Below are 6942 nucleotides of genomic sequence, written 5' to 3'. Positions count from 1 at the left end.
GTCCACCAACGTTTACCATCCAACCTGACAGAACTGGAGAGGATCTGCAAGGAGGAATGGCAGAGGATACCCAAATCCAGATGTGAAAAACTTGTTGCATCTTTCCCAAAACGACTCATGGCTGTATTAGATCAAAAGGGTGCTTCTACTAAATACTGAGCAAAGGGTCTGAATACTTATGACCATGTGATATTTCAGTTTTTCTTTTTTAATAAATTTGCAAAAATTTCTACATTTCTGTTTTTTTCTGTCAAGATGGGGTGCTGAGTGTACATTACTGAGAAATAAAATGAACTTTTTTGATTTTTGGAAAATGGCTGCAATGAAACAAAGAGTGAAAAATTTAAAGGGGTCTGAATACTTTCCGTACCCACTGTATATACCCCCTCCGGTTACGCCGTCACACACTACCGTTCTAGTAACACCAATAGGATTGGAGTAGTTTCATTCATAGTTCAGCCCTGCCACGCCCAGGGGCGTTCCCATAGTGTCGTCACCGACGCAGTGTCTCTTTCCCCTTCTCGGGGAACAAGGGTTACATATGTAACCCGAGACGTTTTCTTTTTCTACATTTTTTTATGACACTTTTTCTAAACTGAAATATTCATGTTACTGTCTGGACCAGGCTGTGAGAGAACAAAGGGCATGAGGCCTACAAGGAGTTGAAAAAGCCTACATGAGGCCTCCACACAAAGAACCATCTTCATACAAATGAAACAAACACCGAAATCTCTGACTGTTAATTCACATTTATATTTACTCATTTAGCTGTAATCCAAATCAACTTACAATTGCTATACTGTATATGTCAGAGGTCGCACGCCTCTGGAGCAACTACGGGTTAAGTGTCTTGCTCAGGGACACACTGTGGATGTGTCACAGTGGGAATCGAACCTGGGTCTCTGACTTCAGGGCTCGCTCGCCAGCCGTTGTTTACAAATAGCCACGTTAGCTATTACTACGCCGGTTGATAAAAAAACGCATTTTACGGTATTTACTCACACTAAACACAGTAGCAACACGTCCACAGACAGCAGCTGGACAGCACTTTGTGTACGAAAATTGAACAGAGAGAGTACACAGAAGTACTAATCAACAGTTTAAACTACAGCTTTCACTAACTGTTGATACTCGGAGCAGCCATCTTGGAACACGAAGTCTGGGTAGAGCAGTTCTCCCAACTTTCTAAGTCAGCAATCCAACTTAAGGGGGCATTCCCTTTGAAACTGACTGGAAATTCCGACTTCCCATGTCAAATGGAGCGCAACATCACTCTCGCTGCCATCTGTCGCTAGTATTAGCTACACAAAGGAGGTCATTTAAGCCATTCTAAAGTTGCACGAGGGAGAAAATGAACCTTTCTTCAACATTGATTGTCTGAGTCCTGAATCCAGAACTAACTAGCCGGACGAGGAAGGTCTGTTTTCTTTGTCTTTCTTTTTAAATTTTGTGCAATTCACACACGTTTCCTGGAGCCTAAGAAGAAATCGTTGTTCACTACACAACAAAACTCCCTGCCTGCAGAAGACAGATCTCCCGTGCTTAAATTGAGAAAGGACCCACCAAGAGCAGACAAGTAAGAGGCTTGTTAAAGTGTCTGGGCAGAGACATAGTCATATTTGTGTTACTATGGACTAAGTTTTCTTGCAATTATGGATTGTACGCACTATATTGCTGTGTGTTTTCTACATGCACAAGCACGTTGTTCAAAGTTGTACACGTGCCACTCCTCTGGCCTGGTGTTTCCTGTTAGTGTTAGTGTTCCTGTGAGTGGGACTAGTAAATACCCTTTATCGAAGTCTAAAGGCTGCCAACAGGCCTAAGTCTTGTAAGATAAGGTGTAGTTATAGTGTTACAACACAAACTGGAACTCTTGCTTGTGGTGTTCTTAGGTGCTATTATCACTCGTGAAGACAACAGCTACAAACTGTCCAACTGTAGTTGGATTGTAGTCAAACGTAATAACTAGGCTGTTAAATACTAACACATGGACACGGATGCACTTACACACCACGAGACATCTGAAACTAGCCTGACCTGCGACCCACAGATAGCCTAGCTCCAGTTGTGCTCAGTGCCATTTTGGGTGAGAGCAGGAAGAGAGCCTCCCCCATTTTGAGGTCCCAAACCCTGTCTTGATTCTTGCAGATTTGAGCCGCCATTTTGAACCAGTGGCCAGCGAGCCATCTACGTGGTCAACACAACACCCAATTACACCCCTACACACACACTCTCTAAGCGTTTGCTCATTGCTTAGAGTAGATAATAGGAGTTTAATTACTGAAATTGTGATTGTTAATCCATGCTGAAGTGAATAAATCCTATACTTTTAAGAAGTTGTAGTTTGTGCTTATTGTGTGTGGTATTGTTACAGTTAGCCAGGGTATGGATTCACCCTTCACTGTTCACCTATTATTAAGAAAAAATTCTTCATTATTGATAATTTATTGGTAAACACCCATTTGAGACTGTTTTGAGGTCTGGGTATTGTTCCCTGATTCCAGGGTGGTGACCCACATTTATTAATGCTAATTCATTATTTGTTATATTAGTAACTGTATTAATATTTATAGAATATCTTTGATATTAAACTAATAAACAAATTTGCCCCTACATTGATCCCCAACATTACCAAAGGTCACATTTGAGTTGAACCTTCCTCTAATATATTCTTGATTTATCTCTATTGTTGATAATATGCTAATCTAATACATCATGAGAGAGATTTATCTTTTTCCCCCTCCTTTATTTTGACCAGGTTAGTCCCAGTGAGATTTCAGAAAGTTTGTTTTAAAGTGAGAACAAGCCAGGACAGCAGCATTACATACAACTATTAATGTTGAAGAGCACCAATATACAACAATGACACACCTCATCCACCCTCAACACTGGTGCATCCCAGCCCTCTGCTGTGCTCCCTGACACACACGACTGTGTGAGAATGTCGGATATTCTTGTTAGTTTATCATTTGGCTAAATTAGAGGATCGAAAATATTTTCACCCCAGGAATCAAATGAGAGTCTTGGGATATATTTTTGGATAATTCAACATTAAAGACTTACTTACATTTTGGACTATAGCTGCAGTTCATACAAAGAATTCCACAGCTGCCACAGCAGATAAGAGAAATACATTAGCATTTTACAGTGCCCTTCTCTAAGCCTATCATTAGGCTACAGGGATGGTCTCCAGCAGTTTTTCCCATGTAGGTCAGTCTCGATCATATCCACTCAACAGAGAGAGATGTCGTCTGTGGTCAGTGTGATGGTTATGTGCCACATCAGTGACCCTGGCTTCACTGTAGATGAATTGTTGCCAGGGTGACATGTGATTGGTGATAATATAAATCTCGGATGAGGTTTCACTGGGTGAGAGACACATATAGAGCAGGTGTACATACCAGAAATGCTCACAAGTCTTTGAGCTAGAGTCCAAGTCAAGTCTCAAGTCTCTCGTGTTTATTACGAATGCTGTATCATCTGCTGCGTTCAATCCAGGTTGCTTATAAAACTGCATAGCTATAAGGAATTCTGTAAATGTAACCTGTTTTTCATTTACAGAGCACAACCATGTAATGTGCAATGCAATTATTGATGGTTTATTTAATACTGTAAGTCAACACACTCCCAAGACTCTTAAACCCAGTGTAACATTAACTAAATAAAACTGTGACGTTGCATAATCAACAATAAACCTGTAACCTGTTTTTAACCTGTTCTGATGATCTATGCTGCCTTGCTGAAAAATGCTACCATAGCGCAAATCGATGGACTCGACTCTACTCGGCCCTGCTTCGTTTTCCATTGCAGACAGTACCCAGATAGTACGTAGTTTGTCGTCATAGTGACGCCACACACAACTGCCGCGACGTAATGTTCAGTGCGATCCACACAGCTTTCTCTTTTTTAAGTTAAAACGTTTGAACATTCCTCAGAATGTAAAGACAGATAAGCGGTATGAAAACCTTCCAGCTGTGTTTTCCTCTGCCGTTGTTACTGCAGCGGTCTGTGTGACGGCGGGAGCAGAGGGCTCTGTGAGCGGGCGGCTGGCCGGCCTCACACGCTCCTCCCGCGGGTCACAGCAGGCTTCCCCCGCAGCCACTTGCTGAGCTCCTCAACTCCGAAAATATTCAAGCACGTTTTTGTTCCGCCATCACTTCTCTAAAACTGTCAATATTGGAAATCTACACAGCTGATTTCTCACCTCAAAACTTCTCAGAAGTGGATTCAGTGATGAAATTCCATACGGAAACTGTAACATATAAAACTTTCTGTTGCTGGCCTCTGTCTGGTGCAGCAATGATGATGCAGTGAATAGTGAATATTCTCTCTGACCAATCAGCAGTCTGTCTGTTTTCACGTTACGTTTTAGTATCCCTCAGCTCGCTTGGAACCTCGACAGAGGTGATACGAATTTAGTGTACCAACAGTGTGGATTTGTGTATTTTATATCAAATAAGTTTAGACTACTCCAAATCCTTTTCTCTCCCGGAGAGAAGGAGGAGGGGGTTTGGGATATCAACTCAACAGACAGCTGAAGCGACTCCAAAGGAAAAGGTGAAAGGTCGCTTTCCGTAAGTGCTGTGAACAAAGGACTGCCCTCTGGGAACCACGCCCCAACAGACAAAAACAGCGACACATGCGCTTGTTCGCTCACTCTTGTCCTTTGCTTGTTCCTGACTCTCAAACTGCGCTTCGGCACGCGCCCAGCATTCCCCTCTCCCGGCAGCGCCCTAAGATCTTAGGCCCGGCGCAACGAAGATCTCAGCCAGTGTGAGCACCCAGCTGGGAGAAGCGACACGCAGTAAGAAACCCAGCTGGGAGAGCGACACGAGTAAGTCCCATAGTTGTTAATAAATTATCTTTAACTCTTAAAACTCATAGCTTGCATTCATTAGCTGCCCGTATGAGTCAAATTCTCCCCACAATAGAACCCCTTCTCATTGTTTAGCCATTGTTTATTTCTTTGATGTATTTAACCGCATTTTTATATCACCTTAGTTAGTTAATAAACTTCACTGTAATCAAGGAATTGTGTGTATTGCCTATCTCCAAGTCCCTGCCAACAGAATTTATCCCTTTGATATGAGACTGACTGACTGATTTAAGATAATTGAGCGATTGTAACTAACTGATCACTAGTGAATAATTGTCTAATTATTAGCCGTACTCAAGGAGTCCCGAGACCCTGGACGAACAGAATATCGGGTGGTGCCCCTCGAGAGATTTATGAATTAATGTTTTCTGAATATTAAAATTCATAATTTGGTATTAATTCTCATAAATTTATTAAAAACATAGTAGTCATGCTACATGTAAACAAGTACCTGGAAGCAGGTACAGGTCCAACATTTCTACAATGGAAACCCAAACAAAGGCGAGTCGAGCCAAGTCGAGCTGGTACTGTGCAGTGGAAAAGGGGCTTAACTAAAATGAAAGGGCCTCCGCTCAGACTAGCTTGGTTTGAGGACGTGCCTGACCCCGCTAGCCGCTTGGCAAGCTTCATGACGCGTTTTCATCGTCACAGTGAAGGAAGGGAAACGGCCAGACTACAAAGGAGCTGTTTTCAAGCAGTTCAGAGCAGAGTTTTCTGTGGGAGATGGGAACTCCCTTTGGGCTTTTTCACTTTGCAAACCTGTTACATGCACAAAAAAGAGATATAACTCAATAAAGGAGAGGGGAAAAGCCAAAAAGCAGAATACCACCTCTTTAAGTCTCACTGTCATGCAAAGCAAATAACATCTCATATTAACAAAGTTTAATAACAATGCAGGCTTCACCACACATGCTGCTCTCTCAGACCATACATTTTCACTGTGTAGGTTCCTTGCAGCCTGTCCTCTACCTGTTCAGCATGTTATTACCACCCGTACATACATTTATTATGGCAGCAACCTCTAGTGCCGTTGAGGAGGTGGATGGATGGATAGGTCAAACCCTCAGGACTTTCACACAGGAGAACAGGGTTCAAATCACATCAAACCAAGAAAATGGTGAGTTATTTAGAGTTTAAAGTTAAATAGCTTTACTGACTTCCGTCGCATGTTTGAAGTCACGTGATATATGTAACATGACTTATGTAATGTACTGTACTTATTTTAACCTGAACACAACGTTTTCCTAAACCTAAACAAAAATCTAAATCTAACCAAACTGTAACTGTTTCACAACATTGACCACGTGTTTAATGTCATGTGACTTATATAACGTAGTTAAGGTCCGGTCGCTGAACTGGAACTTGAAATGCACATGTGTCGTTTTGGGAGGCATGCTAACAACCTAATTTGTCATTTAGGTTGGAGGAGTTGTTGGTTCCTGGTGAAATATTAAGTATAATTAATCTATTTAAGTATAAATAAAGCTTAGTGAAAGTTAAATCAGGAAGACTATCTTCATGCTACTCATTTATTTACTGCCTCTTTGTCTGTTCCAGCTTCCAACCCAATTAGCTGACTGAGGGCGTTCACTCCTTCAGTTAAACCAATCAGGTTTTGCCATCACCTCTCGGAGCCAATCCTATCATCATCTTTCAGATGTTCCTTTCCCTGCTGCTGTCAGCTGTCATTTCAGTGTCAGATCAAAGCAGCCCTCCTCTTCCATATTCCCCTCCAGTTCTCATCACATGCATTGCTCTTCACCCCTTCACCACCAACACCACCAGTGTCTAGTTTACGGCTCATGGCATCACTACCCTCTGTATGGTGGGGTGTATTTGTTTGGCTATTGAATTCAAATATCAACAGAATTACCTCCTTTTAACTCGTAAGTGTCTATATATATATTTAACTACTTGACAATCTGAATTGACGGCCTTGATGCCTGAACTCTCATCTCTTCATTTCCGCCTGCCAGATAAATAGACACTTTAAAGACACTTGTTGCCAAGCAAGACATTTCACCAGAGTCAGCTATGTGCTGTTATCCAAATATTTTCTTCTCCTT

General features: G+C 41.9%; 1 pseudogene; it reads right to left on the bottom strand.

Annotated features, from left to right (window-relative positions):
* The window catches only part of LOC123987107, a 185103-nt pseudogene that overhangs the window by 47180 nt on the left and 130981 nt on the right, over positions 1–6942 (bottom strand).

The sequence above is a fragment of the Micropterus dolomieu genome, linkage group LG18 (genome assembly GCF_021292245.1).
Source record: "Micropterus dolomieu isolate WLL.071019.BEF.003 ecotype Adirondacks linkage group LG18, ASM2129224v1, whole genome shotgun sequence".
Lineage (NCBI taxonomy): Eukaryota > Metazoa > Chordata > Actinopteri > Centrarchiformes > Centrarchidae > Micropterus > Micropterus dolomieu.
Note: the sequence above shows the minus strand (reverse complement) of the source record. Positions and strands in the feature narration are given on the sequence as shown.